This window comes from Sparus aurata, chromosome 12 (assembly GCF_900880675.1).
Source record: "Sparus aurata chromosome 12, fSpaAur1.1, whole genome shotgun sequence".
Taxonomy (NCBI): Eukaryota; Metazoa; Chordata; class Actinopteri; order Spariformes; family Sparidae; genus Sparus; species Sparus aurata.
Genome location: NC_044198.1, coordinates 7,905,051 through 7,922,033, shown reverse-complemented (window position 1 = coordinate 7,922,033; position 16,983 = coordinate 7,905,051). Strand labels below are relative to the sequence as shown.

Sequence of the window (16,983 nt, the reverse complement as noted above, 5' to 3'; positions counted from 1 at the left end):
TAATGTTCTCTATCTATAGTTTCAAGTCTTCTTCAGTTCAGTTTTATGTTGCTTTATAAATTATGGTCCCATGTAAAATAGACGATAAGGCAGAGTATGCTTCAGGGCATGGCAGCCTTGTGATTGACAGGTTCTCATGGTCACCTCTTGTGGGTTTACACTTGGAATGCAAATGCGTTTTGGTGAGGAAACACTACATGTTAACATAACATGTAACTCAAAGCTGCAAAAAATTATTTTGGAGAAAGACAGTTGATTAACTGATGAACTGTCTTTCTCCGGAATAGCTCCCTGCAGCTCTCATGAAATACAATAAGACACTCAATATGAAAACCACTGCAAATCATGAGATAGTTTTACCAGGGCAACAGTAAACTGACAAATGTCGCCTTCTGTACTAGCAATTTATAGATTCAGGGGAAATACAAATTTTCATAATATGAGCCAAACTGGGAGCCCGCCAGACATTACGGGCAGTCCAAGAAGAAGAAGAAGGGAGTCAGAGCAGGGAATTGGGCTAAAGGCTGCCAGTTGAGCAGAAGACAGTGCGCAGAAACCCTTACAGGGCCTCGCCACCCACTCAGCCAGAAGCTGTATCAGTGTCAACATCACAACTTGAGCATCGTAAGGTCCCCAGCTTAGTTGAGACTCTGTTTTTTATGGGTAAGTACAAACTTGTTTGCCCATTTCTTTAGTTCGGTGTCCATTAATTTCTATAGAAATGTCAGCAGCTGCTCTGATCCAGGTTGCTAAGAAAATACTTGAAGGTTTTTATCTGACGCAGAGGCATTTAAGGTGTGTTCACCGGGTCGAAACCTACTCAGGGTTAATCTTTTATTGGAAGACCGGAGCAGTCAGGTATACAATCTGTTTCAGCTGGACTAAAGTTTAAATGCAATGGCCCCAATATGCGTGTGTGTGTGTGTGGGTTTTCTTGCACCAGAGTGCATGGGTGGGAGGTGTGGGGAAGTCTCATTAATCCTGACAGTGTGCTTTATATTCTGTGCTTTTACTTTTGCTTGTACTTTACATGAATAAGCTGATAGCTAGCTGGAAGCAAGTATTTTCTGTTGACATTTGGCAGCTGTGAGAAAGGTAACTTTAATTGCCGTTTATGGGCTGAGCACAACGTAGACAAGACTGAATTTTTGCAAGGATTTCATGAAAGATGTGCTCTGTTTCTTAAACACAGCATTCCGCTGATTTTTGATCGCTTTATTTTTTGGTGGCGTCGCTGAAATGAACAAGAACTGAACATTAACAATTGACCAATTGTTCAGGTTTGATTGGAAAAAAATATGGTTGAAGTGGGCGAACAAAGACGTGGTTAACAGGGATAAAAAGCACTTTCTCATTTTTATTGTATCTATCAACTCTAAAGGTTGATAGCTCGGTATATTGTAGTCCTTGCTCCCTAGCAAACAGCTGTAGTTTATATAACTGACACTGAATGTACACATGAAATATAAAGTTTCGTGTGCACTCGTAACAGGTTTACATTAACAAAGGCGTGCAGATGGCACATTTGCATTATGTGCGATCCCTGAGAGATTGAAATGCAAGTATCATGTTTTTTTTGGTACGTGGAGGAATGCATTTTTAACATTGTCCCATGTTTTTTACTCTCATCTAACATGAGTAATTACGGCATGAGATGAAGTCACAAACAATTTGTCTACGAGATACTGCATCTTCAAATTCAATTAACATTACCCAAAGCCTGTGAGCTTGTTTCCACACTTGCCTCGCTGCATTATGCATGACGATTAGCTGTTTGTATAAATTAAATGTGAAAGCATCACATGCTGCACTCTTAATGCCAAACTTACAGGGGAATTGAGATCTGAAAATATTAGAGTGACAACGAGCGATGATGAAGCAGATGGCGGAAAGTAATCTCGGCGGGTCGCGCAGCCTGATTCAAGGAACAAAGATTCAATAATGTTGATACATATAGCTTCCACAATAAAAGGAACCCCCTAAAAATGTTAATGTAAATGTTATACACACACCATAATTATTTTGTCATTCATATTGATACTTGTTCCTTTTTTTATATATATATATATATATATATATATATATATATATATATATATATATATATATATATATATATATATATATATATATATATATATATATATATATTTTCATACATGAGACAACTGGAGTTCTATTCATAACTGATGTCTGTTCGTTTTTTTCATTAATTAAATACTAAGTACTTCAGTCTTTACAGATTTTTAACTGCTGAATACAGATGAGCAGTAAATATACAGACCAACCGTCTAAAGCTCAGTATTTAATTAGAATGACACTCAGTAGAGCACATACCTCTGCCAAGGCCAAACAGTCCCCTTCAATTCAACCAAGCCTGACTGAATAGGCCTGTGTCACTCTAAATTTTAAACCACCCATTACTGCTTTACGATGATTTAAGATGACCAGATCTCGGATCTCCATTAAAAAACCCTATCTCGTAATGTTAATGGAAGTTAGAAAATCTCCCTTTATGCGGATCAGCACCAAAAGTTAATCGGGTCTATTCTGGGATGAGACTCATCCTCCGTCCAGGTTTTGTGGAAATCCGTTTTGTGGTTTTTGTGTGTAACCAACAAATCATCCACATGTGACAGCATAACCCCCTTGGTGGAGGTAATGACATAAAAGTGAAAAACATAAAACAATGTCTACTTGTGAAGTTAGAAATAGCAAATAATTCATTGATTATTTAAAAAATGCTGATGCAGTTTTTGTTGTATAATACACGAGTCAACAAATTGTTTCAGCTCTAACCATCATCAGAACATTTAGGAAAATAGAGAAGAAAAAAATCAGCATAAAGAGTCTCGATAAGGAGCCTCCAGAACTCAGTTCTTCTTGTCATAGATTCTAAAAAGTCTGCGGCACCCGCGGGATGAACAGTATTCCTCCAAAAACTATTCTCTTAATTTGTATCAGTGCTCTGATGATGTTGCAGTGGAATATTACTCAGAGGTCTCCTAAAAGGTGCTCCGTTGTGCTCAGACCTCGCAACAGCCAAAGACAGACACATTACTGCGATCCCAGATATGGAAATAACTCAATTATGAAGTTAAACACCATCAGCGGCCGCATAACAAACAACAGTGGGAGTTCATATCGGGAGAAAATAACAAAACAACAACTGTGCAGAGTGGTGCAGAGAAAACAATCAACTGCTCAGAGTCAACAAAACCAAGGAGATGTTTGTTGATATAAAGAGGCAAAAAACATGCCCCTGTTCTGGGCTGGATATAGGCACAGGCATTCTAGACACATGACACGGGCCTAATTACCACAAAGTGGAACTACAGGTCTGAGGAACATGGGATTCCTACAATAAAGGAGCAATATGTAAGTGTTTTATTTAAAAACGTTCAAAAACAAGCTAATATTACCGACAAATTCTGAATGAAAAAGAGTTTTGACATTATTTCTATTGAAGTTAGCATGCTAACAACACCCACCCCAGCCACAGCCTGCACCACCTAGAAGTATCCGCTGACGCACCACCAGACTACAGAGCAGCTTCTTTCCTCAGGCTGTGAGACCAACCCCAACTGTCCACACTCCACTGTGAATAGTTTATTTTTCTGTATATTTTTCTGTATAATTCTTCTTTTAATTTCAGCACTTTCCTCTTAATTATGCGATTCGGTGCATTAATGTGTTCTTCTGGGTTTTTTTTTTTATCTGTAAGCATCAACTGATACAAAGTATTTAGAGTATCAACATAAATTTCCCTTGATATGCATGAATATATGCAATGTAAACAAATACCTCAACTGGTCTGTAATGTCGCTGGTGGCCAATTTGGCAGCTTTTGTTTTTTCACTTCCTCCAGCTTGGACCCAAAACCATTTCAGTTCAGTTTATTGTCACACACATTAAAAAGCACGGCGAGGCCTTCCAATGCGATTAAATGCTTGAGCTCTGGCAACACCCCTCTGGACAGCTTACAACCCAACCGACCGTGTATAAATGAATAAGAGTGCAACTTTGCATATTGAAACTCAAAACACTGCACATTAAACAAATATGACAACACTTACATTTCAATTTTACACATTAAATCATCAGAGGAGGGACTCAAGATAGGCCCACTCCATCTTTTTAAACCGCAACGTGGCTAAGAATCAACACGTTCCACTGATTTCATCCATGAATAATCGGCAGCGAGTATCTCATCCGTGACCCCGTGGGCTGACTGCTGATGAGTCTCACCGCCTTAAGCAGGTGGTGTGAGCCTTGATAGTGTTTAGAAACCCTCAGATGGTGACAATGTAGTAAATAGATGACGGCTCGGATAGGTACCTCATTATGATAACACTGTTTGCTGTACTTTTCTACGGGCTACATTCCTTTCATTAAATGAAACCAAGACTACATCCTCTCTGAGCTGCTTCAGATATTTGACAGTCGAGGTACCATGCGACACTGTTAAGCCTTCAGGTGTTTTCAGTTGTACGCCAGTAGAACCTAACCATATTTTTTTCTTAATTGGCACACCATTTTCAAAAGACATCCAGGGAAGAGGAGCCTTTGCTGATCTGCTTTTTTTTTTTTTTTTGGGCTGGCCAAGTGCAGGACTGTAATACACCTGAAATCTTGAAAAATTTAAAACTGCTGCAAGTCTCAGCAGCAACACCATAGATAGACAGTGAAGTGAAGGTAAAATAAAGTTTCCCAAAATCAATGAGTTTTGAGAGACAGGCTATTTTCTTCACACCACAGGTATAGCTCCCACACCTCTATCCTATGGGCCTCCTTGTTGTTTTTCAAGGATCAAAAGAATCACTGTGGGTTGCGAGGATGTTGGCCACACAGTCGGTGTCAGGCTTTTTCTTCGTGCTGATTTATCCTACCTTCCTTCCCATGTCTTTTTGTAGCTTCTTCATCCACTGCAGCAGGCAGTGCACCATTTTAGCCCCGCTGCAAGTCACTGGCGGAACATTTGATATGGTCTTTCGCATATTTTAAAAGACCTGAAGTCACTGTCTGAGCGAAGACCGCCTACCCTTTCTTGCGAAGGCGCACACAAGTCCAGTTTTCTTATGCTGCCGTGCTCTCCCGGCTTCTTGTAGCAGTGCACCAGCCTCACCTCGTCACCCTGCATAGTGATCATTTTGTCCACCTCCACAACAGTGTGAGTGTGAGTGGTGCTGCAGAAGGAGAAAGAAGACACACACCGCCAAATGGTACTTAAGCACTTTGCATTCACGCCGTTTCAACACTGATGTTAGAGCACTTTCAGAGATCCCTCAATGAGTCCCATTAACCTTTTGAACCTGAGGCTGTCTTTCACTCCCTTTATTCTAGGCCAATTGCATAGTCAATATGCCCCAACCAGGCACGCCATGTATTGCTATTTTCAAGACAGCTTAAGCTACTCCGAAATGGCATGTTTTGGCATCTCATCAGTATTACTCATGCTCCTGTAATGTCGTGCGCAGCATATAGCCATTTGAGATTCAGTGGCATAGATGTGCCAGTCTGCAAGCATGCGATAAAATTGCTGTTTTTCTGGAGCATTGACAGATGTCAAGGGTGGAAATCACCAGTAGTTGTGTACATCCACATGGCTCAATGCGCCAACCAGGCCGAGCAGCATGTCCTACCGCCAGTGTGTGGGCTTGTTTTTCTCCCAAAGAATTTTATTTTGGGAATAAATATATTTTGTTACCATTCATTGGACAGAAGCAGGCACATCATTGGCACTCTGGATGCTGACCAGGACAATATTTTCCTCCAGTTCTCCATCCGGTCACGTCCTAACCTTGGAGTGGTTCCATTGTGGTGGGACTGTGATCCAGCCTTGATCTGACTCAACTACATGATATGCTCTGCAAGTTTGAGATAAACAGCTCACCTTGCCAGGTTCACTGTGCATACTTGGACAAAGATGAGCCAAATCAACAGATGCTACTGTAGCAGCTGGCCTCAGAATGTATGGACGTGGGACCTGGCAACATGTTCTTAATCCCAGCTCGTCAAAAAATGGCAGCTTTGGTCAGTGACTCTTATATTCAAACTATGACGCTATACCTAACTCTCTACTGAACCCATGCAAGCGGGGCAACGTCCGGTCAGACTTTCAAAATATTACTTGAAAAAACGGTAACGTGTCACGTATTAATGGCAACGTTTCTGCAACCCACCAATACATTTGCATTTGTACGTTTCATAGGCTAAGTACCATATTGACCTTTCTACTGTGCATGTCATATCAAATTGACAACATATATGTATGACCTGACGTTCTGATTTTCTGATCTACAGACAAAAAGCACTGGGAGCCAGTGACCACAGCTCAGGACAGGGTTTCAATATTTGCAAGTCTGACACCACTGGATCTTTTTTGAAGAGGACTGGGAAAATCTTCCAGCCATGTTTGTGGCAACAGAAAAAGTGTTGTTTTTGACCAGAAGTCGGAACATCTCCAGTGAAGCTTGCAGTGACAAAACCAGCTGGTTTTTTTTTTTTAACAAGACCTCGTGCCAAACCAAAACAGGTATTTCAAACCAACAGATGATCTTTTTCTGACTGAAGTGTTTTTGTTTGTTTTTTTTGTGCCTGAATCTTACCAGACCATATGCACAGCACTGTGAAAGTTGTGAAATAGAGAAATATATATTTTATATTAACACATCTGTGGTTTGCAGACATACATATTTATTCTCGTGTTTAGGTTGGTAAGGCACACAGTTTTGTTACGTTTAAACACCAAAACCACTTGGCTAGGATGAGGTTTAGGGTTAAAACGAGTATGCGAGATTAGTTGTGCTACTTATGGCAAATTAAAAACAGGCACACTCTGACTTTTGGTTATACACAAGACTCAAATTTATGTCTACTGGGTAGAAGTCCTGTGACCTTGATGGCGACTTTATTCATTTTTTATACTTCCATGCCAAAAGGGAACCTTCCAGAAATGACGCCCCAGGGGCACCTTGAGCTTCATAGATAATGCATCGAGCCTCTGACTCTGTATTTGTAGCATTGGGAGAGAGTATGGGCAGGACCTGAACTAGCAATGAAATAGCATTGTGTTCTTGATATTTTGGCACATGACTGCACCTTCCAGCTTCATTAAACCACACTGAAAAAAACATTGGAGTTCTTCCTGCAGCTGACAGAGAGAGGATTTGAGTGGTCTGCTCAACAGGGGCTTTGTATAACTGCAACAACCTGGAGAATGCTCTCTCACAGATTAATTCAGAACACCTTCTTCCTGTTTTTGCTTTCTCTCTCCTGCCCCAGACACTTCTTAAAAGTGAGAGGAGTGAATCTGCCCACATAGCATTATTGATGCATTTTGGTAGGGTTGTGTTTTCCCCCGTGTGACAACTAACCAAACAGGGACAGCGCGACAGGTTATCAACTTTTTCGCGGCGTCACTCCAGAGAAAACAGGTTTGAAAACGCTGTCGTGTTCATACCCCTGAAACCATGGCTTGTTCTCCCCGGACTCAGATAATGACATGCACTTGAAAAAAGCTCTAAGAAAGTTTTGGAATATTAAATCTGAATGGTTTGTCCTTTTAAAGAGAAAATGCTTTGTGTGTGGCAGTGGATTTTTTTCTGCCACAGAAACACAGTGGGATACTGGAACAAATTGGCAGGAAGACAGTCTGACTGTATCCATCTCCCCCTCTTTGTTGTTTTTTTTTTTTTTTATTATGTCTTTTTTTAGATGATTTGCTGTGGAGACAGAGGCAGAAAAACATGGAGAAAGAAAGGGGGGTATAGGGTATGCCATGCAACAGAGGTCCATGGGAGCAAATCAACTCCATGACTTTATTATTTTATGCTCTTTAGATCAAGACCCCACACTCTGCTCTCATAAGACATCTGCGCCTTCAGGTCATTCACACATTGAATTTGCATGTGGCCCATTAGGTCACTAACATTCACGCCGGAGTCTCACGTATCAAGGTGTGAAACGGCATGAACCTTCCTCTGAGGGGGGATGTTAGTTTGACCTACTTCCTCTGCAGTCATGACATCCCTTCCTGAGCTGCCTAGCTTTCGCAGAAGCCACCCAACTGCTGCCTCACCTGGGCGGCGGTGACAAGGAGGCCACGGGCTGGGGCGAGGATCCTTCAAAGCCGAAGACAGGGGAGAGCGCTGCGGCTCTGACCCCCGGGTGTGACAGACATGATGGACCTGATAATCTGGCTGACTGTGCACCATTTCTTTTCCTGCTTCTTTCTTTTCGATTCACTGCGGCAGTGTGCTGTCAGTCTGCTCTCACTAGGTGTTCTGGCTATGCTTTAGCCCCCTCTTCAGCTCTCTTTCGACAGGCAAGGCCTTTCGGCTCTCCATCATCCTGAAAGCTCACTTATTCCTCGACATGTCCGTTGTGATCCAGAGGCTGTGTCTGTGGGAAAACGGTGCACTATTTCTGTCTGATATCATGTACCATAAATTCTACTGAGGAAAATGTCATTAGAAGTAAAGCAGCTAAAAATATCATTTGGCTAGTGCGTGCAGCTGTTCTGAAATCAGCACGTTGGATATAGCTACACTCCTTTCAATAAATGCGTTTGCAGGATGCAAAACATTGAGGTCATTTAAGTATTTTTAGCTATTTAACATTAATATGTAACTGTGTAATATGAGGATGGTGAAACAAGGTAAACCTTAAAAAGTGACCTTACAGTTAATACCTATGTTAGGTGTAATCCTGCAGCAAAGAGATTTGCAACATTCCCTAGTTCCCTTTATAATAACACCCAAGAGCAAGATGCAGCAGGGTAACAAGGCCAATTAAATGTTATGTAACAAGTCAGTTAGTTTTGCTGCCATCTGGCATTGCAGAAGTATCCGTGCTGTAGTACCGGACTATAGTGCGGGTTCTTTTCTCAGGCTTTGAGACTCCTTAGTGTATCTGATAGTCGTGTTGGTGGTGTCTCAGGACCAGCGTTGCTAGTGATCAATTGCGCTGTTTTGACGTCAAATTTGTGTGTAAACTTCTAGAGCATACATCTTGAATTTCAGTGTGAGCTGACGATAAAGTTGTATCAATCATACTTTAGCGATTTGCCACTCTAGGACCATCATTTCTAATTATGAGAAAATGCCCATTATTATGATTATACTGATCAGTTAGTTCTATTTCTGCTATGTGTTTAGGTTTAGGAAAGGAAATACTTGATTAGGTTCAGGGAAACAAGGTTTTGAAAGCATGCATGTGTTTTTCTGGTTATTTCATTGAGTCATATACCTTTGACATCACATAAAGGTGATTGGTCAGTTGCAATATTGGCTCTGGAGCATAATTCCACAAGTTGTTAATATCATTGGATAAGAGATGGAGATGGAGCACTTTCAAATTGGATCTAATTCTCCAGTTCTTCTTTCCAAGGAAGAAAAATCTCTTAGGGAAATACAATAAGATATGGAAACTGTAAAACTCAGCCATTTGTACGTTTTTCTACATACTGGCAACTACCAAGACTGTTGATCACTGACAAAACACAGATACCACCCTGTGACGCCAACCACATTACTACTGGTTCACAGGGCTTGGTAGAAGCTCTTGGAATTCTGACACAGACATAAACATAACAATCATTCTGGGCCCAACAAAACAGTCATAATAATGCTTTCAAGGAAAATTAATACTTTTATTCTTCACCTTTCTGCAAGCTCTGTAGATGAATTGTTTTTGAAGCATTATTTGTCGACATAAAATCTTGATCAATATGACCTTTAATTATGTTGTCCCAGGAACAACGCTAACATAGCAATCATCATCTATCATGCAAGACACCTCAAAATGTCCTTAGCACTTCACCAAAACAAATTGTTTTCATTTTCAAAATTTCAGACAGGAGCAGGCAATAACAATAACTTAATAGTTTCATAGACAGTTAAAAGTTATTGCAGCACATTTAATCTGCCGGTTATAGTTGTTTCTGTCTTCAGTTTGTATACATTAGTCAAAAAAAGGCCATTGTACTTCAGATTGCTTGTTTTGCTATCAGTCCAAGAGTCCAGAGCACATTCCAAAACACAAAGATTTTTAATTTACAACTATAAAGCATAAAGCAGAAAATCTTAACATTTGAGAACAAGAACCAGCAGATGAGTCATCTACTGCAGTGGTCCCCAACCACTGGGTCGTTTAGTGCCGGGCCGCTGAGAAAAGATATGTTATTTTATTTCTGTTATATTGCCGATCATACTCTGAAAGTTCTTTTATTTGGAAAAACTGATTTTCCTTTAATAACATCCATCTGTTCCTCACAACGCACTTGACATGTACCTGTTTCAGTGACGGTATACCTCCCTGATCTACTATCAACATGGTTGAATACTTTCTTTGTCAATCCATGCATGACTGATAAAGAGTTTCAGCACTATTAAATACTGTTATTAGCTCTGACAGCTAAGTGCTGATATACAGAAGGTGTGTATAGCAGTGGCGGCTGGTGACTGAAAAAATTGGGGAGGACAGGACAAAAACCAGTCCACAGTGTCATGTTATTTTATACAAGTCAACTACTTATCCCTACTTTCTTATATTAAATGAAAATTAAGCAATAAAACAATGACTTACAAGACTTCTTTAAAAAACATTTTATTAAATGGCAAAAGGCTGTTGTTGTGTGAACGACACAATCGGTTAACATGGGCTGGTGTGTCCCCGGCCGGCTAATAATGTACAGTGGGCTAATATACAAGACAAAAAAAATACCAATGTGTACCCCTTCTGGGATTTGATCTCCAGTCACCTGTGTGGCAGGCAACTGCTCTACCCACTGTGCTACCACAGCAGTCAATGTACATATTTCACAACAGCACAGGACATCACACTCATCACTCATCACAATCAGCCAAAACAACTGTGTTGCTGCTCTGTATTGTGTCCCGGTCGTGCCGCTAACGCTATGTCCTCCAGCAGGACGAACGAAACGAAAACTATGAATTATGTTTCTGACTGCTTCTCTCTGATTTCTCCAAACAGTTTTTTTTCTTTCAGAAATGTGCTTATATTTCCTTTGAAACCGATTCCAATATCGCTTAAAACTCCATATTTCTTGTCCGAGCATGGCTGGCAGTGAAAGCTGTAAAATACATAGAAGTATTTTTTGTTTACGGTTGTATAAATGTGAGAATGAAATTTGGGAACTGTTATTGGACCAACCTGCTGTCAATCTTGTATTCTGGTTGCTGATTGGTAAGGGAGGATGTCCTCCCTTAGCGCGTCATTTTACGCGTCATAGCCAATCATAGATCAGCATGAAAAAATCCTAAATGCATTGAGTGAATGGAAGGAGATCCCTCCCACGGAGGACAGAAGCCCTCCGTCCTCCTCTAGCCCCCACCTTCCTGCTCCCTGCTCCTCTCACAGACTGCTCTGTCTCCTCCGTCTGAAGCTGTCGCTGTTGAACCGTTTTAAGTGGATTTTCTTCCAAAGAAGAAACTTTTTTTTATGATATAACATATATATGATATTTTATAAATGATACTGAGATTTGGTAATTATTTATTTCAACCAGTTACTCTTTCTTTAAAAAAAAACTGATAGCAGCACATCTGCTTCCTATTGATGATGAGGGTTTTAAGTTAAAACAGACAACACAAAAGAGCAAAAAATTTCTCCGAGCTTTACTCTGGAACTGCAGTCTCAAAATGACATATGTCTAATACCTTTTCCAGCCTCCTCATACTTTCAGCTTATGTGTGTTCAGTCACCTCCACCGGTAATGTCCAGTCAATACCCATAGAGGGTAAAGAGTGCTTGAGTTTTTCTTCCAGCCAATCAGCCGAGCACCTGCTGATGTCAACGACTGACGAACTTTCACTAATGAAGCTTTATGTACCCTTAGCATCTCACCTTGCTCCTGCACTTATCTGATGAGTGTCGAAGAGATGGAGCACCGTAAACAACTGGCTGTGCTGATTGATCCTGTACAAGACTCATGAAACCTCTTAGATGGGATCCAATTTTCACGTTCTTCTTTCCCAGGAAGAAAAAATCTCCACAGAGAAAAGGATGTGTTTGATAGATTATTACTTAAATAGAAAAAAAAGCCCCTTCCTTTATTTTTACTGCTCTGATTCCCTGTGTCTGCTTGCATCAAACCCTTGAGTGTGATCATAGAGTCTGGTGTATTCCCCTGTAGCGAAGACTCTGTGAAGCACATAACTCTGCATTCACAATATCCCCGCTGGGTCCTGACCAAGGCAGGGAGCTCATCAATCTCTTTTTGCCAGTGATCTCACTTTCCCCTATCCGGATAGATGGAGGGTAGGGTTTAAATCTCCTTTCGTTTTCTCTCTCGCTCTCTCCCCCTTCACCCCAGCTCTCTCCTCCATCACGCCAGCAGCTCAGTCAGTAGATTCTTCGTCCCTGGGCCGGCTGCCAACGACTGTGCGATCAGGTGCTGCCAAGTGAAAGACTAAGGACAGACTGGAAAACTTCACTAGAATGTCTATTGTTCGAGAAAGTCCCCAATTATTTTGCTTATCGGTCATTACTGCTGCTCTGTAAAACTGCGTGGGAGCTTACCTTTCATTGTTAGCCGGAAAACAGGTGGAGAGGTGGCTAAACTGAATATATAGAACATTTGATGTGTCTAAATTATTTCCTGTCTGTACGGTCTGTTGCGGAGAATAGCCCCGTCTATGATCAACAGCACCAGGGCAAGGAAACAGAATTGGATCAACAGTTAACTGAGGATATCTGGGATGAGAGCCAAGTATATACATACATGTTTGATTGATACAGGACATTGATTAATACAATTTAAAGTATTGTATAATATGCACTATTTTAAATACAAAATGACACTGGATATTCCCTGAAACCTCATCACACTGTGAGAAATGTTACCAGACCAATTTGCAGAACTTCTGGATGTGGATATTTAGATCAGACGGACTGAGGAGACGGGAGGTAGCTCAGCAACATCTTTTATCTAATGGGGTTTTATTTTTGGAGAAGACGAAAGTGCCAAACTCTGGCTGAGCTGGCGGAAACTGCATTAAGAGAGAATAAGAATTATTCTCAAGAACACGCTCTGAGAATTTGAAAAGACTTGGTGCCCATTTAGTCCTACCTGGAAGACTATAATGGCTCAGATCCTTTATATAACACATGGTGTACACTACATGTAATATCAGGCAATCTTCCTGGAGAGGACTGGGGGTTGGGGGGATGGGTCAGTTGTTGATTTTTTTTGAAGAAAGAAAATAAAAAAGGTGTTTATTTGGATGCTATGTATGATGACGATCCTGTTTTTCACATTAAAATATTTGAAACAAAGCTCAAGTTGAACAAACTCTCGTAGAGCGCTCATGGTGAATTCAGGAATGATGTTGGATTATTTGTCAGTCCAAGACATCATGAACAGACTACAGAAAATGTAAAGGTTAAGCTCAGGTTTATGGAAGCCCATATCTGCTATAAAAAATGATGGAAAACTGTGACGCCTCAGTATCTCATTGGCAGAGTGTTGGCCGGATGAACAGAGGCCTCTGTCTTCGACACATCTATATACATACATATACATACATATATATATATATACATACATATACATACATATATATACACATATATATGTATATATATATATATATATATGTATATATATATGTATATATATATATATGTATATATATATATATATATATATATATAGGTATCTATATATATATATATATATGTATATTATATATTATATATAATAATACCTATGTATATGTATGATGTATGTGTGTATATATATATATAGTAGATATAATATATAATAATATCTCTATATATATGGTGTGATGTTGTGTGGTATATATATATATATATAATCTATATATATGTGTGATAATATAATATATATTATATATATATATATTATACTACTACTATACTATATGATATTATATAATTATATATTATATACTACTACTATATATCTATTATAACTACTACACTATAATATATATATCTATATATATATTATATATACACATTAGTATATTCGTTTATGGGTTTAAAGTATTTATGGGAATATGTCTACATAAAAATTCAACGTTTTATCATATCCATAATTCATAAATGGCAGCTGTATAGTTAACTAAACTTTAGTTTACAGTTTACCTAGCAATTAAATGCTTTCCAAACCATTTATTAAGTCATTGTCTCTTGTAGAGTGGGGATATTTATACTACTTTGTAAGTGGTTGATCAATGTTTTTGTAAAACATTTCATCATGCTAACAGTGAAATAATTATGATTTACCATATATTAATAATGAGTATAACAAATTGAATTTTAACGTTTGATTTAAAAATATTTCCATTCCTTTAACTAACCGTAGAGGTAGCAGATCATTAAATGCTAGTAGGAGTCAATTTGACACTCTAAGTTGTTTTTTTGGATGACACTTTCTAACTATTATTTTTGTTTCGCTGCAGTATGGAGACTTTTTGGGATTTTTTGACAAACTCTCTCCATCTGTTCTTTGATTAAAAACTCTATCCATGCCAACTCCTGAAGTGTACTCAAAGCTCTGTCCATTGTTATTTACAGCTGTGAACACCTGGCTGATTGCTTTTTGGAGTGGTGGCTGTTGGGTTGTCAGTTTTTCAAAAAGTCCCAAAATCTGGCTAGTTCGGACACCCTTTTACTCATTCTTTTGAGACAAGCTTTTCAAAGCTTTCAGGCTGTCAGAGCGGTCCGTATGAAGGAGCAGGAAGGGGCCACGGGGGGCAGAATGAGGCCTGCCATCGGTCAGGGATTTATAGAAAGAAGACTGTAAAACCCTAAGAAGATAGCGATCCGGAAGGCTGGTGCAGTGGTCAGACGCACCGCACATTGTGTTTGTTGTAGTGCTCACAGTGCCGCGGGAGGATTTAGTAGAAGAAGCTTATGTTGTCTATGGTTACAGGTCAAAGGCAGTAAAAAAAAAAAAAAAAAGCTGTAAAGGTAGGCTGTGCCCTGCGGTTGCAAGGAAGTAAGCAGCTGGACTGAAATTCCCTGTTGGGCTTACATGCGTTGTTGTGGGGGTGCATTTCCCAGGCGGTGCATGGAAAGACTGTGGACTATCTCAACTAACTATCATTACTCGTGTCATTATTTTAATCAAATTAAAGAGATTATTATTTTGGGAGTGTTACAGTTGATTTCATTATTGGATAAAAGAAAAACACACTGAGTGAGTTTTAAATGAAAAGCTAATTCATTATCTCATTTTCTCTCGCCGATTTTTTTGTTTTAGTTTTTCTAAATGGCTTACAATTTTAACAGAATGGATAATTTAAGGGGTAATCTAATTAATAATAAGTTCTTCCAATAGTTGCTCGCTATTGGTTGAATTTTAATGGATATTTTAAAAATTTACAATATTTTAAATGAGTGTTTGAAATGACTGTAAATAAATGAATGTCCGCTTTATGTCCGTTATCGATAGATTTATTACTGTTTTAAATGAACATGTTTGTGAATTCACTAGATATCTATGAATTTCTCTCCTTGTCATTTTTTAATACTGCTTTTAAGCAAATGGGGACACTGAGCTCGTTTTGCATAAAGTTATCTGATTGATAGCTAACGCAAGTGTTCCAGAATACAAAGTGACCTCTCCCAAATTATCACATTTCAGCAGAATTACATTTTTTGACACAAAGAACAGCTGAGGCATGCTTACTCTGGGTATGATATCTACAGTACCTTCTTTCTTCTGGTGTGATTAGAAAACATGTCAGGGATCTCAGAGAGGTGTGTGTGTAGAGTGTTGGTTAGATATTGTTGTAAATCACAGAAGTCAAAATTGCAACAAAAAAAAATCAGAATGCCCAACTTCAGCTTGTTATCATTTAATGAAAGAAACATATTCACACTTGCCCTAATGTTTGAAAATGAAATGCAGTCAGTTAAACACACACTTTAATGCATTCCAGAAATAGAGGCATAGACTGTTTTGCAAGACTGTTGGCCGTAGGCTACCAGCTAAACTGGGTGTTCGTTTAGATTTTTGACTAGCTACACATGACAGCATCTAACCACTAGTATCACAGATTAAAGTTAGCGAAACTTTATGTTACGAAACATCACCAAGTCAATATGCAGAGGAGAATATCATCATCATTTTGTAAAAATAGTGACAGAAAGCCTCAGTCATGTCCTCACTCAGGAGCAGGGCCGTTTCTGAAGATGCAAGATGCAAGATGCTGTTCAGGTGCCTCCATTTTGTCAAACAGTGATGGATAGATTCCTAACCCTTTTAGATGATCCACAAAGATGCAACAATCTATTACGTTTTAAGAGGAAAACAGGCTAGAGTCCTAAAAACCTCTCTCAAATTAAAATCAAACATTTTAAGTTGACCTGTTGAACTGATAGAAAATGATAATACAAGGTAAACAATTGGGATCCTCTATATGGCAATAAATGAAACTGTTGCAATGGTTCTCAAAAATGTTTATTTTCAATTGTAAAACATTTTCACACTTAAACATCCTGGTCTGGTGGTCCTGGTGCCTTCAGCATCCTGGTGCTGAAGGTAGCGTTCAGCTTCCTGGTCCGCAGCTCCAAAATATTTCAGAATTGCTCCTTTAAAGACAAAACTCTTCAGGTTACCAAGCAAAATAGATCCTAAGCAAATATTCATACAATATAAGTGAGTTATGTTGCACTAATGCAGAAATTCATAATCTGTTTTTATTTTAAACATTATAATATACAGCACAGTGTCTCTTTAAAACATGCACCCAATTTCAAAGTCACTTTTAAGCAGTTTACGACACACTGTACTTGTAAGAGTTATAAATTGAAGATAAACGACTGATGAGCACTTTGTGATACTGAAGGAATATTTTTGTGTATACTTCACAGGTATTACAAAGTGGAGTACTTGTGCCTAACTGATGATCTGATCTTAACCTATATTCTGTGGGCAGAACTAACAGTCATATACAGTATAGTTTACTTGACTTTAACAAAGTAATA

General features: G+C 39.1%; 1 protein-coding gene across 3 annotated transcripts in view; it reads left to right on the top strand.

The window, feature by feature from the left end:
• Positions 1-536: 536 nt before the first annotated feature.
• Positions 537-16,983, top strand: part of adra1ab (adrenoceptor alpha 1Ab) — a 195,454-nt gene continuing 179,007 nt past the window's right edge. For all 3 annotated transcript variants that reach the window (XR_003986198.1, XR_003986199.1, XM_030435687.1), the window contains exons 1-2: positions 537-663; positions 6,304-6,535. The gene's annotated coding sequence lies outside the window, so the exon portion shown is untranslated. The remainder of the gene's footprint in view (positions 664-6,303; positions 6,536-16,983) is intronic.